The sequence below is a fragment of the Callithrix jacchus genome, chromosome 6 (assembly GCF_049354715.1).
Source record: "Callithrix jacchus isolate 240 chromosome 6, calJac240_pri, whole genome shotgun sequence".
NCBI classification, from domain to species: Eukaryota; Metazoa; Chordata; class Mammalia; order Primates; family Cebidae; genus Callithrix; species Callithrix jacchus.
Genome location: NC_133507.1, coordinates 41236355 through 41259478, shown reverse-complemented (window position 1 = coordinate 41259478; position 23124 = coordinate 41236355). Strand labels below are relative to the sequence as shown.

The following is a 23124-nucleotide window of genomic DNA, read 5'->3' as shown; positions in this document are numbered from 1 at the left end:
ACATTTTAAAATCATTATTTTGCAAGAACATTTTTTAAACAAGAATGTTCTGTTAATTTGATAAACATCTATATAGTGACATTGGTTTCTCCTTTAGAATTGAATAGACTCAAGTATTACATATGTTAATAAAAATCAAGACAATTGCTATACTTGTGTTCTCATTGCATAGGGCAAAAGCAGTGTTTTGGTAGATAGGATAAAAACAAAATCACATAAAAAAGATTTTTTTTAAGATGAGGAAAATATTTCTCCAAAAGATAATGCATAATTACAAAACTTTCAGTGGAGAATCTATTAAAATTTTAGGGGAATAGATTGTATTTTTGGGAAAGGATTTATGTTGTCAAAAATTAGTTATGCTCAACCATCTGAATATTTACTATTATTCTGTCTTGAGTAACTGAGTTATGAGGCAAATCTTTAACCCGTTCCTTAAGTTTCTCTTGTTTAGTGACAGTGAAGCAGAAACTCTAATTAAACTAATCAAAAAGCATTTGGGGATGATAAATTTTGTTTACATGAAAACTAGTGAAGCTGTTCTGGTCAGAAAATAATTCATCATCTAGTAAAATTTAGTCAAAAGGACACATTTCTCTGTTGATGCCATGCAGAACATCTTTCAATAATTAAAGTTTCCTCCTTCCATTTCAGCAGAGTTTACATTTTCTGCCATCTGTTTAGAGTAGACATAGTGCTGATGTCTAATCAGCTAATGCACAGTATTTTTCACATGTAGATTTCTCTGAGTCATCAAGTGCCTTTAGCCAACAGCATAATGGTTCACTGATGATACTCAGATATGGAGCAGTTCCCAGAAAAAAATTTGGTTATCTGTGGTAGTCATAATTGTTGCTTGTCAAATATTTCCAATACTCTAACCCCCGATCTTCCTGCCTTCTAGGCTCCTAGTAGTATGGCCCTGCTGTCTGTTGTGGTTGCAAGTGGTTTGGTTCCTAGTTTAGGTAAATGAGGCACAAGCATTTAATTGTTTAAGTCAGAACTTAGCATGAACTTGCTACAGCAAGAACTCTTAGATCCTTTATCTTTCTTCTGACATGGGAGCCAATATGATGCGCAAAGATGACCACTCCATCACCCAAAGTCTCTGAGTGATTGTAATAAACAAAGGCCCCATGATGGACATAGAACATAAACAAGAAATAAATCTCTGTTGTTTAAAGCCTCTGAGATGCTGGAGGTTGTTTGCTACTGTAAAAATTCTCAACTCAAATCCATATCACCTAAGACTTTCTTTTTTTTTTCCTTAGGGTTATATAATTAGAAATATAATTCTCTTATAGACAGGTCAACTAGGGGAAATAAGTTAGCAAAATCATTTGAATTGGTTGTGTGCATACTAGGTAGGACATTCCTTTATTTTAGCTTCTTTGCACATGTAAAGCACGCCATAGGATGTCCTGTTTTGCCATGGACAATGCAACCATTTCTAGGTCGACCTTGACAAATCACACAAGGTTCAATGGCATTAAGGGGCAAACTAGATTCCATACTTTCTTCTTTGTCTTGTGTTTCTTCTCTTTCAAACTTTTTTACATCTTCTTGGCTACTATAAATAGTGCTACTAGAAGTTGATGGCTGAGACTAGTCCTCACTTTCTTGTGATTCTGAGGTTTGTGAAATTTTATCATCATTTTCCTCAACACACAACTCTTTGGAATCATTCCAGGTGTCACTTTGAAGGAGGGACTGATCAAAAGGACTCTGTGCAAGAGCTGCAGGAAAAGAAACCTTCATCTTCACATTTGATTTCTAGACCTTCTACCTTATCTAGAAGGAAAACAATTAGTGAGACAGAAGAAATTCAGATTAATTATCTGGTGAATGACAAAGAAAATGCCACAAATCTGATTGTATTGGCCTTTCCTTTGATGAAAGCCTGGCTCTGTGTAATAAGGGAGATATGTTGTAGAAGAAGCGGTAGCAATGAATCTACAGGGATGCCATCGAATCTGAATCCTGATGCTGGTTAAGTGAACATTCAAGTGATTGGTTGGATCGGGATTCAGTTTCATATCAATTTAGTGTAGAATTTGAAGTTGAATCATTTGACTCAGAAGATCATAACCTTAGTGAACAAGGACAAGAACTCTCAGATGAAGATGATGAGGTATATTGAGTTACTATGTATTAGGCAGGGGAGAGTGATACAAATTCATTTGAAGAAGATCCTGAAATATCCTTAGCTGACTATTGGAAATGCACTTCATGCAATGAAATGAATCCCCGGCTTCTGTCACATTGAAACAGATGTTGCGCCCTTCAGTGAGAATTGGCTTCCTGAAGATAAAGGGAAAGATAAAGGGGAAATCTCTGAGAAAGCCAAACTGGAAAACTCAACACTGAAGAGGGTTTTGATGCTCCTGATTGTAAGAAAACTACAGTGAATGATTCACCTATGACTTTCAAAGCAGATTTCTATTCCTAAGAGTACAGCATTTGTTTTGTAGAAATCAGTGGTGCATTATTTATTTATTTATATATTGTAAAGTCTCCAAATGGTATATTAGTTTGATGGAGAGATATTTTGTGTCAAAAGCTCTTACTTCAGGAAAATTTACTGTCTAAAAACACCTATATATCCTTATTCACATATACTAGCTTCTTGTTTCCTTGCATCAAGAAAAATGTTACATTGTTGAATGATAGGATTGAAGCAGTCTTTCTTAACTGTGGTCTATCATCAAGAGCATCACAATTAATGACTTTGCTTATTAAAAATGCAGATTTCCCCAAAACCTCATTTCAGGTCTACTGAATCTGAATTACAGGAGATTTGTAGCTGTACAGAAAACAAGCATTTCCAACAAGTTCTCCAGATGTTTCTAATATATAGCAATATTTGAGAATCACAGCTTCCTGAATACTTTCATACAATATTATTATATTCATTTAGAGCATTAAAGTATTAGCCAATTCATGTAATGTCTAGTATTACGAGAACGTTGATTGACAAACTTATAAAACTTGGACAATAAACATTATTTTAGGTACAAATTAAATGTTTAACTTTTTTCACAGCCTTTAAAGCTCAGAACAATTTTTGTTTGACTTAGCTTTTTGCTTACAAACTAAATTGTTAAACTGTGCTGTGCATCTCTTTGTATCAAAGGCTGAAAAATAGTGGCTGAGTAGAGTTAACATAAAAATACAATAAAATCTGTTGTAGAATGACAGGTTTAAGTTGTCTTCACTTGTGAGTTGCCAAATTTTCAAGATAGCCCTAACATTTTCTTTGTATGAGAAATATTGTAAGTTGCACCTCAAACTTTTATTTACAGAAGTATTTTAAGGGCTATAATATAATGATATCATCCAAATTGGTGGTGTTCTGCCATGAAGAAGTCTGAAAAAAAAAAACCCCACAAAGATCGGCTTAGATTTTATCAAAATTCTTTTACACATTTCCAAACACAATCAACATTATTTCCATTCTTGACCTCAATTGTTCTCAAAAGCATTATTATCAACTAGCATAGGAATTAATGACTGATGAAATTTTATTGGTGGGGAAAACAGATGTTTGTGCTGATACATTTTTGCAGTTTTGGTAGCATGCCATGATAGACACAGTTATAGTCTATTTACATACATTGTATATTGTCATGTTAGGGAATTTTAAAAAGTAGTATTCAGTAGTTACATATCTACTTGAATGAATTTGGAAAATGATTCCACATTAATGCCAGTACTTCTACAAATATCCCCAAAATAACTATGCAGCTGATCCTGTCACTCTTTCTGGTGTAATAACAAAATAGTTAAAATATTTTTTTGAGTAGCAAGTGATATGTATAAATTGTCTCATTTATTTCTTACAGTGACTCTATGGGATGAATACTATTACCATCACCATTTAATACAAGAGCAAACTCAGGTTCATAGAAGTTAAGTAAATTTCTCAGTTTATACTTTATCGTTCAGCTTTGCATAGGACATTCTCCTCTCCAGATTGAAAACCAAAAGATAAATTATTCAATAGCTAGATGATCATTAATGGTTTACATTGGCAGTTCTAATGTCACATTTTATACATAAATGCATATGCCTTTTCTACACAAGAAAAATAATATGAATATATTTTAGATAAGAATATGAAAAAATGTATTTTTAACCATGTCTTGAAGTACCATTGATCATTCAATACTAATTCATCTTTTGATGATTTACTAACTGATATTTCCTGACATCAAACCGATACATATTAAGTATGTTATGAGCAATGCTGTATGTTCTAGAGATGTATCTGTTGAACTAAACAACAGTCCTTTTCTTCAAAAATTTATATTGTAAAAGGTCAGTGATGTGTGAAAACGGACATTCAATAAACATATAATTTCTATTGCATATTATATAGTGATAAGAACTATGGAAAACAAGAGGAACAGAAAAGACTACATTGAGTTATAAATACTGTAAGTGAGTGGTGAGAATGAAATTTAAATTACAGAACTCTGGAGGGATATTTTTAAAAATATCTGGCCCTATATAAGTTACAAAGATATACTTAAATGTATTTAAGCACTATTATCTGTCTCTATTTTATATGCATTTTCCCCACCATTAAACATCTCTACAATATAGATCCATCTTACTAAATAGTTGTTATGAGGATTACACTACGTATAAATGTAAAGCCCTTTAATGTTTCTGGCATGTAGTAAGTGCTTTATAAGTACTGCTGTGCTTATCCTCTCCCTCAATTCTTAAAAATAACATCTTGCTTCCAGCAGATTAGAGGTGCATTCTTCCTAAAAAGTATATTCCTTTAAAATAAAATGTTATTTTGTATAATTACCTTTTGCTGTTTTGGAAGATTTCAGGAAAGAATTTTATTTTGTCATTCTACTTTGTAATTTTGCATATTATGATTTGTCTTAGCACTTTTAAAGTTTTATGTCCATACATTTTCCCAAAATTAATTGTTTCTCAAGGAGTTTATGTCATCGATGGCCGGCAGTATGAGATGTTTAATGAAGATAGTATTAATTGAGAAGAAAATGTTTTATGATAAAAGAAAAGACTAGCTGAAAATGAACTAAGATGTTAAAGCTACTACAAAATAAAATATCTGAGACAAGAAGCAGAATATATGTTAGTATTTGAGCGTTTTTTTCATCTCCTAGATGCTTATACATTTCCTTTAAATAATCTACTCAAAATTGTATAAAGCAGTTAAAAGACAATCAAAGAAATTTCTGAATTTCTTGTTTTCTTAAAATGTCTTCTACATTTTTGTTTCTAAATATGCATGAATCACTTGATGAATATTGGGCATTCCCCACTAATAAGTCTCAAATTTATAAGTATATCATGGATTTTAAAAAATACATGGCAGAATGATATTATTTTCCTTTATAACTTGCCTGTTTCATTAGTCACTATAATATATATCACCATGAAACTTATTTACTTTTTGTGAGGATTCGAATAGGCTCAGAAAAATTAAGAAAGGCCTTAATCGCATTAAAGGAAATTGATTATTTTTATTGAAAAATTCACAGCCCTTAAATAACAATAAAATCATATATTATAAAATTATGCCATACTCTGAACAGGATTAAAATATACTTTTTGGCATACTTGAAATGAATGTAATTCTTTATTAATTATCTCAAATGCAGAATGGTTTCTGGAACAAAAAGATTGGTTATTTTTAATCTTAAGTATTAGCATAATATAAATTTTTGACTAATGGTAAAAATATTGTTTCATTTTTTTAACATTTAGTATAAGTCAGTAAATAAATTTGAAAGGCAATCAGCAGCAAGAATCAACAGCGATGGCAAAATGGTTATAATGCTGTTGCTTTTCATATTTTTCCAGGAAATGATGCTCTTATGATGAGCAATAATAAACAACTGTGTTAGTCAAGATTGCTTGTATTATTTAAATTAATCACAACGTGTGATTTCTCTGATGGCATATAAGCCAGAAGGTTGATAGAGAGGTGTCAGTATTATTTGTACTAATTGGTCACCATGTATTATTTCCTCCAAATAAAGTAACAGAATTTTGTTGCTCACACAAAGTGCCATGAGTTATATTCATAAAACTATGCAAGTGATGCCTATGGACACACTCTAGTTTATAAAAGTCTGATTTGAAAATTATTAACTTGAAAACTCAGATATATTTAAACTTTTGAATGACCCATCACAGATTTTCTTCAGGTAGATATTTTTTTCTTTCAACACTGAAATTAAAACTTACCCTCAAACCCACAGATATTGTCCTTCAGATAACTGTTCAGGGATATAATGGACTACATCAGCCAGTACATTCAATCAACTAATCTGTGAAGATATAAAACTTAGATTTGATTAAATTAATAATTAAGTTAGTTATCTGTTTCTGTGTGGTATATCTTACAAATGATGACAACCCAAACAAATGAAAGATTATAAATCAAGTTTCTCCAAAAATGCAGATCATCTTTAGTAGAAATTGTTTCTTTTTATTTATTTTTAAATAAGGTGCTAATATGGAAAAATACAAATTACTCATATTAAATCAGCCTCTATTTTTATTGATATATAGTAGTTGTTCATATGTACAAGGTACAGGTATTGTTTTGATACATACACACAATATGTAACGATCAAATAAGGGGAAGAATTGAGATATCCATAGCTGCCAACATCATTTCTTTGTTTTGGGAATATTCCAAATCTTCTCTTTTAGCTATTTTGAAAGGTACTATAGATTCTTATTAACTATGGTGATCTTACTGTGCTACTGAACACTAAAACTAATTTTAAGTGAAATATTACAGAAATATTTTTAAAACTTCAGGGGAGGAAACATTTTTGAAAGAAAATTATAATGTAGAGTTTTTATGGTGTTAGGTCTTATGTTTAAATCTTTAATCAATCTGGAGTTAATTTTTGTATAAGGTGTAAGGAAAGGGTCCAGTCTCAGCTTTCTGCATATGGCTAGCCAGTTTTCTCAACACCATTTATTAAATAGGAAATCTTTTCCCCACTGCTTGTTTTTCTTAGGTTTGTCAAAGATCAGATTGTTGTAGCTGTGTGATGTTACTCCCAAGGCCCCAGTTCTGTTTCATTGGTTTATCTCTGTTTTGGTATCAGTACCATGCTGTTTTGATTATTGCAGCCTTGCAGTGTAGTTTGAAGTCAGGGAGCATGATGCTTCCAGCTTATTATTATTATTTTTTTTTATTGTGCTTAGGATTGTCTTGGATATGTGGACTCTTTTGTGGTTCCATATGAGGTTTAAGGTGGTTATTTCCAGTTCTGTGAAAAAGGTCAATGGTAGCTTGATGGGGAAAGCATTGAATCTATAAATTACTTTGGGCAGTATGGACATTTTCATGATATTGATTCTTCCTAATTATGAGCATGAAATGTTTTTCCATCTCTTTGTGTCCTCTTTTATTTCTCTAAGCAGTCATTTGTAGTTCTCCTTGAAGAGGTCCTTCACATCCCTTGTTAGTTGCATTCCTAGGTATTTTATTCTCTTTATAACAATTGTGAATGGGAGTTCACTCATGATTTGGCTTTGTGTTTGTCTGTTATTGGTGTATAGGAATGCTTGTGCTTTTTGTACATTGATTTTTGTATGCTGAACAATACCATTCAGGACATAGGCATAGGCAAGGATTTCATGACTAAATCCTGCATCATCTGCACATGTACATCACAACTTAAAGCATATATAAAAACAACAACAAGTACCTTAATTTTAAAAAAGCACTGGTATCAAAAGCAAAAATAGACAAATGGGATCTAATTAAACTTAAGAGCTTCTGCACAGCAAAAAAAAAAAAAAAAAACTATCATTAGATTGAACTAGCAACCAACAGAATGGGAAAAAAAATTTTTCAATCTACCCATCTGACAAAGGGCTAATATCTAGAATCTACAAAGAACTTAAACAAATGTACAAGGAAAAAACAAACAGCCCCATCAAAATGTGGGCAAGAGATATGAGCAGACACTTTTCAAAATAAGACATTTATGCAACCAACAAACATGAAAAAAAAGCCCGTCATCACTGGTCATTAGAGAAATGCAAATCAAAATCACATTGACATATCATCTCATGCCAGTTTGAATGGTGATCATTAAAAAATCTGGAGACAACAGATGCTGGAGAGCATATGGAAAAATAGGAATGCATTTACACTGGTGGTGGGGTATAAATTAGTTCAACCATTGTGGAAGACAGTGTGGCAATTCCTCAAGGATCTAGAAATAGAAATACCATTTGACCCAGCAATTCCATTACTGGGTATATAGCCAAAGGATTATAAGTCATTCTATTATAAAGACACATGCACATGTATGTTTATAATGGCACTGTTTCCAATATCAAAGACTTGGAACTAACCCAAAAGTCCATCAATCATAGACCAGATAAAGAAAATGTGGCACATATACATCATGGAATACTATGCAGCCTTAAAAAAGGATGAGTTCATGTCCGTTGCAGGGACATGAATGAAGCTGGAAACCATCATTCTCAGCAAACTGACACAAGAACAGAAAAGCAAATACTGCATGTTCTCACTCATAAGTGAGTGTTGAAAAATGAGAACACATTGACACAAAGGGGAACATAACACACCAGGGCCTGCTGGGGGATAGGGTGACTAGGGGAGGGATAGCAAAGGGTGGGGTGATTGGGGAGGGATAACATTAGGATAAATACCTAATGTAGATGACAGGGAAATAGATGCAGCAAACTACCATGTCATGTGTATACCTATGTAAAAATCCTGCATGATCTGCACAGGTACCTCAGAACTTAAAGTCTATATATAAAAACAACATTAAGTTAAAACAAGAAAGAAAATTATACTACAAATAAATTATTTTGAGCCTGTAGACTTTTTAATGGAGTATCAATTATACATTTAAACAACAGACTAAAGTTCTTAAGAGTAATCTGAAGAAACCAAAAAGGATTTAGTGAAAAACTAGTGTTATCAAGGGTTTGAAACAAAAACTTATGGAGAAAAATTTCTCTATTGTGATTTTTTTCAGATATAATATTTGGGAGACAAATCCTAAATGACATTTCAGTGTGGCATAGAAGGATATAACAAGAATGATAATAATTCCATTTTTAAATTTTTTAGTCTTGATGCTACACAATCCTGATTAAAAAATATCTTGGTAACATATATGTATAGATAGGAATTATCAACTAAGAGAAATGAAAAATGCCTTCTGTGGCAATGTGTGATTCCATTATGTGTGGTCCTGAGTGCAAGTTTGGGCTGCAAGCACATGCCATAGTCTACAATTAGAAAAGTTCCACGTGGCCAATACTTCTAGATTACAGAGTGCATGTCTGAACAACACTTAGACATTCCATGTCAAATTCAAGTGTTACATCCTTCTTGCTAGCTCTCAAAGAAGCATATGTGGAACACGCATATGACATCTCTGAGAAGATGTGTCACTAAAAGAATGTTCCCTGAATCTAATGAAACAATATTTATGTATGCACATCCATAAACTCACAGATAAACTCAACCATATTATCTGGAGATTGACTTTAGTTTTCATTTGCCTACTTCTTTTCTTCTTTAATCATGTCTTAATTCCATATTCCATATCCATTTATTAATTACCTGCTTAATATGGGACCATATCACTATGCTGGACCTGAACTTAACACTAGAGAAAGTGAAAGGATGCTCTGGTTAAAAGGACACACACAAATACAAACAAATGTGCACACACACACATCTAAGTATTAATATATGTGTATATAAACACACTAACATACATACACACATATACGTATACGTGTAAAAGTAGTAAAAGCAAAAGAAAATAGATATAAAATGTATAAGCCCTAGAATTTCACAATAAAATCTGTGTATCTGTGTATTGTAAGATAAAAACCTTATTGAGGCATTGGTTACTTGGAGGAAGTATTAAAGGAAGTATAAACAAAATTTGGAAGGTAAGAATTTTCGGAAAGTGAAAAGTTTGTTCAACGACCCCCATAGGAAAGAAAAATCAAGATTTCTATATTAGGAGATAAGAAAATTGCTTTGGGGGGGGATAAAATGAGATAAATGGTAAATAGAGATCAATTACAAATATATTATACTGAGATATTTTCTTCAATATCTTTTAAGTAATCAATTATGGGTGATTTTGATGATGATAGTGGTAACAATGAAATGACATGTTGGTGAAATTTGCAATAAATTTGGGGTTGAAAAGCAATGTGCACTTGGAATCCATACAAGGTACTAATAGTTTGGCAAGTTAGAAAAATTAAGACAATGCCATAGTGTTGCAAGATATAGCAATAGCATGCTCCATGTGATTCTATCCTCACATTTAAAAGCACTTTTTATTTGCAACTGCTAATGTAAGCCTTGATATTTCCAGCACTATTTAAATCGCTTTGTAAGAAAGTTATTTTTGTACTTGTAAATATTTGTTAATTCTAAACAAAATTACCACGTCACACAATAAAATGCATACTTTCTCATGAATAGGAAATCAAAGAAATACTGTGTGTGCAACTAAAAACAAAAAAACCACAATCGAAGGATGTATTTTCAGATAAATAAATTACTACAAATGAGTTGCCAATGAAGTATTCTAGATTCTCCATTGAAGTTCTGAAAAATAATTATCTGATCTCTGAAATTGCCTTATAGGGAGTAATTATTTATATAGAACAAATTAGCTCAATAAAAATAAATGATATTTGTACATAGAAAATAGGGCAATGTCAATTAAATAGCAAATGACATAATTTTGCATATATAAGAAAATTATGAGAAGTAATATTGCTCAGGAAATAATTTATTTTCTGAATGTATATAACTGTAGATAAAAATTAAAATTACTGCTGTAATGAAATGCACTTTTTTTGAAGAAAAATCTAAAACTGTCCAAATTACACTGAAGTACTTGTGCCAAATGAATGAAATGAGTTCAATAGCATTAAAATTTTATTCCCAGCAAAGCAAGAATATTATCTATTCATTATTGAGATCAATCACATTTATATCTTTCTTTGTTAATCACAGTCCTCAAATTATAAATAATTAGGGATCACCAAGAATATACATAAAATATGAATGGCTGATTTTATTAGTTTTCTATTTGTTAATTTTCTGCATTAAAGAGACATAACTTAGGTTACTTTAGAGGATGGGGCTTTATTTTAAGGATATAGAGAACAGTTAGGAAATCTATGAAATAATCTTATTGGCATAGTCTGCATTCAAGTATTGTTGGGCATGTTTGAGATGCCACAAAAAATCTGAAAATGCAAATCCAACTTTGAAAGTTTTGAAAATCTCAAAATGCAAATCCAACTTTTTAAATTTTCTTAAGTATCTTTGTTCTATTTTTCCTATTTTTTTTCTAATAACTGTGTTGATTGCCCCTTCTGTAGTCTGCTTCTTTTTATATTTGACCTTCTGCTGTCTATATCAGCATTTGCATTGCTCTATTCCATGTGAGGAACTTGTGCTCAAGAACTACAAAAGCACAATGGGTTAGCTAGCAAGTCCCTGAGTCTTTGGGCAGAATTCTAATGCTTGCCTAGTCAGATGGCTTTGGAAACAAATCTCCAATGAAAGCAGCTATGTCCAAGCAGGGATGGTTGAAAAGTTCAGAGTATTCCAAGCTTAGCATAGGGAGTGTATAGAGAATCTCATAATTTGATCAAAAATAGCCATGAAAGTTTTCCAAAATAAGATATAAATGTCTCCTCTGTCACTGAAAATGGCAATTACCAAATCCAGGACAACAAATATTGCAAAAAGAAATTATCATATAAGAAGGAACCAAACTAACAAGTGACATAATTATGACAAATAGTTTTTTGTATAAGAGAATACTTTTTCCATTGATATTTATAAGACTCATTTGAAAGATAGAGTGATTACCTCTCTTTTATGCAATCATTTTACTTGGTATTTCCATTAATATTATTTTCACTATTATCATTCAAGACTGATTGTGTTTAATTGATACAATGAGTGTCTATAAGAATTCTCCGAATTTCTCAAGACTTTTCCACAACAAACAGCTATATCACAGGAATACCAAATACCAGTAGGACTGACAGAACAAAGTACAGACAAATAGGCAACTCTAAATATAAATATCCCTCAAGTAAAAGGCTTTTCTATAATTAAATGTTTTAAATATATTTAAAAAATCAAAATTATATTAAAAGTGACAAATATGTATTTATTAAAATTATATTCAACATAGACCTATGCTTAAAATATTCACTAACATATAACTTACTCAAAATATTATATACTCTGTTTTTGGCCTAATCATTTTTTATTATGCTAATAATTTAAAGCACTTTTAATAAATTTGATAAAATAATATTTTCTATGTTAATGCCAAAAATATTAACTTATTTAATAGTTTAAAATAAATGTATTTATTGAAGTAGTGAGCAAACATTAGGTCTATGTTCAACACACATTGAAGTTACCATATTATTTCTACTCATATTACAGTATGTTCAAAGAATGTCCAAATACGTGCAGGGGTTTCCTTGTAGTCTGCATGTTTGAATATTTATTATGTCTTCTATTGCTCTCATAGAATTAATGAAATGTCAGATTTCAACTTAAGTGACTACTTTGTCATGCTTAAGGAAAAAGACTATCATAAACAATTCCAGTTCCAGAAATAAATATCTCAAAATATTTGTCGTATAAAACCACTGCAGATGTGGTTTAAAACAAAATGCTAGTAGCATCTTTGTTCTTCCATTATCATCTGAAATGAGAATTAAAAGTAAAAAGTAAATGATTTTCTAATAAAATTAATAGTGAGATAATTTCTTTGAACTCACACTAATTAGCAAGTTATAATGTTAAAATATAGTTCAAAATGTGATAAATTTCTTAGACTTCTGTTTACCAAATAAGTTACATTTTCATAGATCTTTTCAGTCAAAAGGAATTCTTGAATTTAGACAATTAGTCCCATTTATAAAAACAATAAATGCACTGTTATTAAAAATAATATTAAAATTACAGTAAGTATAAATAAATACCACTAAAATTTTGTTACATTTATTTTTAAACTTTAAAAATATAGTTATAATATTACATTTGATTTTCTGATATGATTACCTATGTATCTTGGACAACATTTTTTATTTTAATTCAATGGATAATGATGCTTTCAATTTTTCTGCCAGCAACCCACAATGTATAGTCACAGCCAGCAAGGTATAGGCTTGTGGCTACTTTCCTGGGTTTGTAATAATGATCTCTCTATTTTGGCAAGATCTCTCTTCTGTGTTCCTTTATTTGTTCTATGAAAATTTTATGACATCAACTGACAACACTGTTCTAGGAACAAGGTTTTCACAGTGCACATGCTCTCACATTTTATTGTAGAGAGTTAGACAATGAATAAGCCAACAACCAGCTAAGATAATTCCACATCGTGATGACTGCTAACAAGACACCTCTTTTGTTGATAAATCTATGGGGTATTGGGCTACAGATTTAATTGTGTGTTGAGAAGCTACATTAGCTCGATTGTGCCTTTCTAGGCAGCCAATATTTAATTTAAAGCTGAGTATTAAAAAGGGTCCAGGCATGGGAAGTATTCCATAAAAAGAGACAGCAAATACAAAAGACTAAAGCAGCAATGAACTTTGTGGACATGATATTTTAAAAAATGGCTTTGAGGCTGTTCTATGGGAAAATCTTTAAAGCTGTGTAAATCTACTGTAAGAAATTATTTACTGCTTGAACACATTATTCTCTGAAACTTTAGTGAACTTGTCAGGACAATGATGAACAAGCAATCAATAAACTGGTCTTCTATCACATAACATCAAGAATTCATCTTGTTAGACTTACCTGTCATGCATTACCCTCTGTGAAAAACAGGGCAACAATGAATGGGAGAGTTAGTTAAATTGTGTCCAGTTCCTAAACTCACTCAGAGAGATGCCACTCCTTTATACTTCCTTTGTTCATTCCTATAACCTTTTATTTGCTTGCCTGAGTGCATATGGTCAAATAACAGATTTTAGACTTCTGCGAAGATGGTGATGGGGTAGAAAGATAGAGTACATTTTGAATTATTACACATTCAAAAATAAAACTTCCTAGGAGTCTCTGTTAAAAGGTTAGATTGGGAAAGAGAGTTGAGTTATTTGCATAATTAAACATTATAAATATATTTTTCGGTTCAACCAGATTCTACTATTTTTGACCCCAATTAACATAACTAACCAAGGACCAGTCGACATATCACACTTTATTGACAGTCTTAGTAAGTGGCCAGTTAACATCAGTAACTGCCAATCATATTTATTTATTTATTTACTTTTATTTTTGGAGACAAGTCTTACTCTGTCTCCAGGGCTATAGTGCAGCGGTGCAATCATAGCTCACTGCAACCTCAAACTCCTGGACTCAAGCAGCCCTGCCACCTCAGCCTTCCAAGTAACTGGAACTACAAATGCACAGCACCACACCCCGTTAATACCAATGTTATTTCTTTGATTTTCAACAGGCCTATAACTTTTTATTCTGTGGGATGAACCTCATTTGTTGAAACTGTGCTACCAAACGTGGATAAATCGGCAGTTGCAATGAGATTAGAAAGTTAAAAATATGCTTTTACAATATAAAAGTCTAATATATTCAGAGGCAGCATGAAATTTTACAAAATGTGGAATTTTTAATCAGTAACATCTACATATCTATTCACATATATACATATATATTATTTCACGAGAAAATATAGGTATTTAGGATTTAAATAGTTTATGCATTTGATTTCTTAATCTATTCAAATAATTCAAGAGACTTACTTTATGTGAGAATTAAATAAGCAATTAAATGACAGCCTATGGTCACCTTTAAGAGAGATCAACAAAACGGGCTTTATAAAAGATTAACATATACAATTTTTATGTTTCTTTTATATATGCAAAAAATTAAAACAATATTTTTTCTGTTCAGAATTTAAAAGGACAACAACTATGGAAAACTGAAACTACTAAGACCTAATAATGGGCAGACACACAGATAATATCATAAATATTGAAAGTGGCATTTCAAATCAAGGGGCAAAGTATGGACTATGTACTAAGCTATGTAGAGTGAGGCTCATTCCGGTCAAGCTCTTAGGTGGCTGAGATTCAATGACTGATCAAGGCCAATACCAGACAACACTGATGGCCATTTCAGCTTCAGATCTCTCCCACTGGGTTAAGTGAGGCTGAGATCTAATCTACATCACAGCTCAGCTTCTCCCTCTGGACCATCTGGACTCCTTCCTTGCTATTTTATAGGTGATGCTCCATGATAAACAACATCCAACACATAAACCAGTACCTCAGAATCTCTTTCCCAGAAAACCCAATCTGTAGCATGCTCATAATTCAGAGTTATGCCATATGAAGAATATTTTCTTACCTGGAGGGCAAGAAACATGAAGTATAATAGGCCTGCATAATTGGAAGTAGAATGGCCATGATTAGACATAACTCCATTTTTTATAAGCCAAATGAGACTGAACTCTGACTGAAAAGACCTAGAACACTTATTTCTTTGTTCTAAAATGCACTCACTTGTTAACTCCCCTATGAAAATATCCACAATAGGCAAAGCTACCTATAGAAAATAAGTTTTAGTAATATGGACTATACTTATGTCAAAAGTTTTTCTTAGAATAATTTACATTAAATAATAATCTGGGCTGGTCCGAGTGCAGTGGTGTTTACAACCAATTGATCACAACCAGTTACAGATTTCTTTGTTTCTTCTCCACTCCCACTGCTTCACTTGACTAGCCTTTAAAAATTAAAATAATAATATTCTGAATATTTTTCTTGCTAAAATTAACTTACAGAGCAAATGGAAATTGGAAACTTACATATAAAATTTCATGTTTTCAGTTTTTCTTGACAAATTAGATCTAACAAGCAGCCCACATTGCTGCTTTGGTGGGAAAGCCCTTTTCCATGGAAAATGTTTTCCTACTTCTCGACAACAATTGTCTCCCTCATTCAGTCATATATGAAGTGACCATATATCCCTGCTGACCTAGAACCGTCCTGTCGTACCCTTGTCACAACATTTCATTCTCAAATGCCAACACTTTCATTCTCACTAGTGTCCCAGTTTAAGTAATAAAGTTCATGGACACGCCACCAATTTACCATTCTGGTTTGTAAAGGCATTTAGTTCAAATACCATAAACATGTAATGGGAGAGATTCTCAATGACTCCCTGAATCACCATCAATGCAACTTTCCTCTGGTAACAGCCAATTACTATCAAGAAACTTGCTGGTACACTGGAGTTCAATCATGACTTTTTTCATACTGTAGATGGTAATAAGATTTCCTTTATTATCTGTCAAGGGGATTTTCAGCATGTTAGTGTAAAGTTATTTGTGGTCCTGTCCCCAATGTGGAAACACATAGAGAGAAGCAAGATGAGAGACCAAATGAGTCCTAACAGGAAATAAAACCTATTTCCATGGCTACTATCATCCAGGCTTTTTCTAATTATAGGGGCAATGTATATCATTTTTATTGAGCTAAATGGAATTCAGATTCTGGTAAGATGCAAATAAAAGGAATCATTTACTTTTATTCCAATAGCTTAGCTTGTTCATTTTTACTTATATATATAAATAGAAATAAAATAAAAATTTAGACATATATTTCAGTGAAATAATTTAATACTTTTTCTCTTCTTTCTCTTTTATTCTTTTAGTCTTAAGAATACTGATCTATTCCTTTATCTAGCATTTCATGTTATATCCTAAGAGAGAAAGACAGAAATTAAATTTTAATGTGTAAGAGAAACTTTGGAAACCACCTTCTGCAGCTATGTAATTTTACAGAATCCAGAAATGTTACATGACATAACTGTTCATATCCAGTCATAATATATCACTGACTAAATTTTTTAAATATTAATTTACCTTTAATTTCACTTATCCTTCTACACTTATTGTCAACCTTTATTTTGGCAGGGGTGGGGTGAGGGGGCTAGTTGGTGGTGGTTAAGGATAGAAGTGGACTCATTTATTCTTTGAAAGAAGCACTATGCTTCTCCTTATGGTTTTATAATAATAGCTAATTTTTACTGTGTACCATTGTAATGATGAGACTGAAAGATGGGAAGGGCTCCCTAGCTAAACTCCAGCCAGCCTGGACACTGGGATGGAGCCACAGAAGTTCACACCTATTTGCAATGGGGAGGAGCCTGGCCCCTCCTCTTCCTCGGTGGAACCTGGGATTCAAGCTGGAAGGCAGGAAGCTCACTAGCAGGAACTTTGGCCTTGAGAAGAGTCCCTGTTCCCCCTTTTTTCCATTTTTACCCAATAAAACCTTGCCTTACTCACCCTTCAGATCATCTATAAGCCTACATTTTCAGGTTGTGAGACAAAATCCCCATCTTTTGGTGAACTAGGGAAAATTCTGCAACATTTTTGGCATACAACATAGATTTGAGAAGCGATGAGTGAAATGGGAACACAAAACGTCTCACTCTTGCTTCTAAACTTTTCCATCCTTGTATTTCTGAAGATAAGGGACACCGTGCCCTCACCCCAGTCACTTCCAGGGGTGGAGATGTCAGCCTGGTCTCCATGGCCTTTCCATCCTTTTTTGGGATGGACCAGTCATCAAAGCAGCTCCTCTCCACTCCCCACTCCTTGCCAGAGCTGGGCCACATGGCCCAAGAAACCCTGGTTGGCTTGCTGGCATTTTCTCCCACATGCCCACGGAGTCTCCCTGTCCTGAGGTCAGCTCTGTCCCATAGCAATTAAACCAGTCTCCCTGGTGGAAGAACCACTTACATTAGAATAAGAGTTTCCATATACACCATGGAATATTATGCAGCAATCAGAAATGATGAGTTTGTGTCGTTTGTAGGGACATGGATGAATCTGGAGAACATAATTCTCAGCAAACTGACCAAGAACAGAAAATGAAACACCGCATATTCTCACTCATAGGCGGGTGATGAAAAATGAGAACACATGGACACAGGGAGGGGAGTACTAAACACTGGGGTCTACTGGGGGTAAAAGGGGAGGGCCAGTGGGAGGGGGAGGTGGGGAGGGATAGCCTGGGGAGAAATGCCAAATGTGGGTCAAGGGGAGAAAAGAAGCAAAACACACTGCCATGTGTGTACCTATGCAACTGTCTTGCATGTTCTGCTCGTGTACCCCAAAACCTAAAATGCAATAAAAAATTTAAAAAAAAAAGAGGTTCCTCCCCAGATGTTTTACAACTGTTTCTTTTTTGACTCTTCTTCACCCCATCAACAATTAACTTTTATAATTTTTTTTTCTTTTTAGAAGACTTTTTACTAGGCCAGGGCCCCCAACTATCACTTTATAGTCTCTGTAAAGTGTTGGTTGTGAAAAAGAATCTTGTGGGACCCGGGCTTTCTCCTTCCTGTATGTGTGATGTGTGTAATGTCTGTAAAAAGGGCTCTAATTAATTTGGCCTAAGAAAGACAGGTGCTTGGATCAAACATTTTTTAAAGGGAAGATAAAAGCTATGGTGCCTTTTAGTTCATGTGACTTTAATCTCTGAGAAATAAAAACAGCCTTAAAGATTATTAGTAAAATGCAGGTGTCATTAAAACGTAAGCAGGTGACCTAAACTATGCAGGACAGATGCAAGGTTTACTAAACGCTTTATGGTTATAAACTGCATTCTGGGTTTTGAAAATGATTTGACTTGTCGACTTTACAAATGGTAAGGCCTGGGGACATAGGGAATTAACCACACCCTGAATTAGGCAACTAGCACACAATCTGCCAGGTCTTACATTAAAGTTAAAAATTGCTAGGAGTTACCATTATAACGTGTAATTGAGACTACTGGAAATAGATTTACATGCAAGGTGTGTAAGAAGAGTAAAGTGTGTTTTTCTTTTGGTGAAAGGTTATAAAAAGAAATGTAAATGTACATTTTTGCATAGGATTAAATGATTGTTTGGATTAGATAAGGTAAAGCTGAAGGTTCAACCAAATGGTGGAAGGAGTGTGGAAATTAATCTTGCAGAAGAGGTTCTCTGTGTACACATATTGACTAAATTCAAAAAACTACTGTATGATTTTTCAGTAAACTGATCATTAAATAAAAGCACAACAGTGTTTTCTTAAGGTACTATTATTTTCTTTGGCAAAATCTGTAAAAGGTTATAAAAGATTTTTGCTTCTTTAAAATTTCCGAGTCATCATTTTGGCAAAATAAGTAACTTAGAGTACTCTAGAATTCTATTTCACAATATCAAGTATTTTAAACCTTGAAGATATTTAACAGTCTTCCCCAAATCAAACTTCAGTTTCAAAGTTGTCTTTTCTAATAACCTGGTTTGTCTCTTCTCGACTTCAGGCCCTCAGACTCCAAATGGCCATGCAACCTGAGCCTTCTGTCAGGTACCCTCGGATAAGCCTCTGAGGGAGCTCTGACTGCCTTTCCCCAAAACATTGCCCCTATCAGCAGGAAGCAGTTAAGACCAGTCTTCGTCCTTATCCTTGTCCTCATCCTTACCCTTATCAGGTCAGTTAGATGAACTTCTTTAGAGAGGAGAGTGAGACAGACAGGTGGGTGGGGACCCCCAGAAAAACTCCACCAGCCCTGCACACTGGGGTGGAGACACAGAAGTTCATGCTGTTGCAGCAGGAGGAGCTTGGTCCCTTCTCTTCCTGTGTGGAACCTGGGATTCAGCTGCAATTCGGGAAGTGTACTAGCAGGACTCTGGCCTTCCGGAGAGTTCTGGTTCCCTCCTTTTCTCCTTTTACCCAATAAAATCCTGCCTTACTCACCTTTCAAATTGTCTGCAAGCCTAAATTTTCATAGCCATGGGACAAGAACCCTGTCTTTAGCTGAACTAAGGAAAAGTCCTGCAACAATGGCATTTAATCTTTTTCATTTCATCCCTGCTTCAGTGTTATAAGATATTTATAATCCCTGATTCAGCTTTATGATTAATTTCCCATCCAACAAAGCATTCACTCAGAAGTAGCAACCATGGACTCCTGTTATTGGATCTAATTTATGAAGTAAAGCTGGAAATGTGAATTTTAATGTAAATTTCCAATTTTTCTATTATTGACAATGGATTCAATTTAAAAAAATTTTTTTTAAATTTATTTTTAAAACTTATTTAAAAAAAAATAAAATTAAGAGTTTGGAGACCCCAGTTGGGAAGTCCTGCCCAGTGAGGAGAAATGGAATCTGGAACCATTTTAAAATTCAGTGTGGTCAAGTTTTAGTAGAACAGCCGTGCTGTGCTGGGTCCACTTTGGCCCCTGATTGTCTCATACACTCCAAAGCCAAAAGGCTGGGACAACTGAATTACCCATACTGCAAAGATGGCAGCCAGCTCTTCCCTCTGGGAGCCAGTCCCAGGGGGAATTCAGATCTCTGCTGGCTGGGTAGCTCAGGCAGTGGTGGCTGGAGGTCCTGATTGGGAGGTCCTGCTCAGTGAAGAGGAAAGGGGTCAGGCACCTGCTTAAAGTCAAAGTTTGGTAGAGCAGCTGTTCTGTGCTGGGGGATCCTTTCTGCCCTGGACTGGCTCAGACTCTCCAAAGCCCGAAGGCTGGAACAGCTAAGGAACCAAAATAGCTAAGGAATTAGAACAGCAAAGATGGTAGTCCAGGCCTCCCACTCCAGGAGCTCCTTCATAAGGAGGTGCAATGCCATTTCTGGTAGCTGGCTGGAATTCTAAACCAGTGAGTCTTATCTTGTGAGGTGCCATGGAAGTGGGGCCTGCAAGCTGCTGTTGCTCAGTTCCTTTAATTCAGCCTCTTTCCGTGTGTTACACATGGGAGTCTAACCTCCCACTTCGCTAGAGCTGCAGCTATTTTTGCTGGAAAACTCAGATATCTAAGTCTCCAGTGTTTCCGTCCATGCCTGAGGGGCTGCTCTGCCGAGATTCCACATAGCTGTCTGTCAGACTAAAGACTGAAGGCCCTGGAGGAGTGAGTTCACAAGATCTCCTGATCTAAGCCTTGCCAAGTTCTGTTGGAGAAGCATGGTTTCCTGGGGTTGCTCATTCACTCATCACTTCCCTGGGCAGGGAAGAATCCCCTAGCTTCATGTTTCTCCCAGTTGGACGGTGTCCTGTCTTGTTTTTCTTCATTCTTGGTGGGTTAAGTTGTTTCCTTAATTAATCCCAATGTGAATACCTGGATGTTTGAGTTGAAGGTGCTGTATTTACTTGTCCCTTCTGTTTTCTCTGTGATAGCCATGCAAATTAGCTGCTTCTAGTTGGCCTCTTGGCCACTCCTTGAGATTCACTTTTGTAAACTCTTTAAATATTTTGGAAACTTCTTGCTAAAGAACCTAAAATCGGGCTGGGCGTGGTGGCTCACACCTGTAATCCCAGCACTTTGGGAGGCCGAGGCGGGTGGATCACGAGGTCAAGAGATCGAGACCATCCTGGTCAACATGGTGAAACCCCGTCTTTACTAAAAATACAAAAATTAGCTGGGCATGGTGGTGTGTGCCTGTAATCCCAGCTACGCAGGAGGCTGAGGCAGGAGAATTGCCTGAACCCAGGAGGTGGAGGTTGCGGTGAGCTGAGATCGTGCCATTGCACTCCAGCCTGGGTAACAAGAGCAAAACTCTGTCTCAAAAAAAAAAAAAGAACCTAAAATCAATGAGGTCAAAGTTGGCCCTTGAGGTAAGAGACTAACCTCAGATTTGCTCCTGAAGCAAGACTTCTAGACTTCTTTCCTTCTCTCCAGCAAGCACACCATGATGTTCACTGTATGAAGAAGCCAGGATTCTTCTATTTTTTTTTGTTCCACTGTGTAGGAGGTATCTAGTTCCAAGGAACTTCATGGTTCAAGGAGGCTTTGACTCCATTTTAAATTCAACCTGTAATCAAGAAGCTTATTGCTCCAAGTCTAATAAATCAGACAAAATTATTGACTTTTTCAATGCCCTACTCACAAAAGTATTTAAAAATCCCACATAAATTCTGTAAGATCTATCTCTCTCCTACACAAATTCTGACAAATCATAATGTGCATATAAATTTAATTCACAGCTAGAGATTTAACTTTGTTGCAATGTATTTGGGACTAAAACATAAGATGATGACATATCCAGTATGAGTCAATTTTGTCCCATCATGCAAGCAGTATTATAACCATGTAATCAAATACCTGGAGCTAAGTGTATGTGTATATGGTGCAGGATAATGAATGAGTATGGTCTTAAGGGAAAATGGACCCTGATAATAAAAATAGTGGGCTCGAGGTACCTAGTCTCATACTCCGATCTGATCAATCTCTGACATTATCATAACTAGATATGTCTGGGTGAAGTATTTAATGAAGGAGAAGGCACTTAAAATACACATAGCCTTCTGGGAAAATTATTTTCATTTTAGAACTCTTTACATGACAAAGCCTTGGAACAATGTTCTTTTTGCTCTATATATGTATGATATGGATCCCAGAGCAGAGCATTTCACATTTCATTTAACTTTCACAATTTATCATTCCCAAATAGTATGTCTGACTGACATGCTATAAAATATTTTTGGAAGAGAAAAGCTGAGGGTCTGTGGATGAATGATTGAGGGAATTGGAAGGCAGGTAAACCACACGCCCGGATCATTTCATGAGTATTAGAGATAATTGCCATGGCTCTGAGGCCAGGACCTCCAGATAGAAGAATAAGAATGGGAAATGAAGAGATAAGGCAGAAAATGTGACTGTTCAATGACAAATTTGTTCAGCATACAGAGTATAATATCCATATATTAACTTTTAAATCATGTCCTCTATATTTCTTCAAAGAAATAACTGCTGCCAATTACAAAGGCTATTGGTAGTCTTTCACACTTAGTCATAGCTGACCTGCTAGAGCTCTAATCCACAGGAAATATAATATGACAATATTAATACCACAATCACTATTACTATACATGTAAAATACTTAAAAATAATCATATAATTGATCTATATGACTTAATGTTTTAAGATTTTTTATTCAGATATATCTCAATATTAAGGAGTTTTTGGTGATTATATTTTATCTTTATATTTTTAGTTTATTCTATGTTCATGTTAATATAACAATTTCTGTTCATTTGTTCATAGACATATGCCA

At 34.3% G+C, this 23124-nt stretch overlaps 1 pseudogene; it reads left to right on the top strand.

Moving 5' to 3' along the window:
* The first annotated feature begins 1595 nt into the window (after positions 1-1595).
* Positions 1596-2449, top strand: LOC100393423 (E3 ubiquitin-protein ligase Mdm2 pseudogene; annotated as a pseudogene).
* The last annotated feature ends 20675 nt before the right edge of the window (positions 2450-23124 follow it).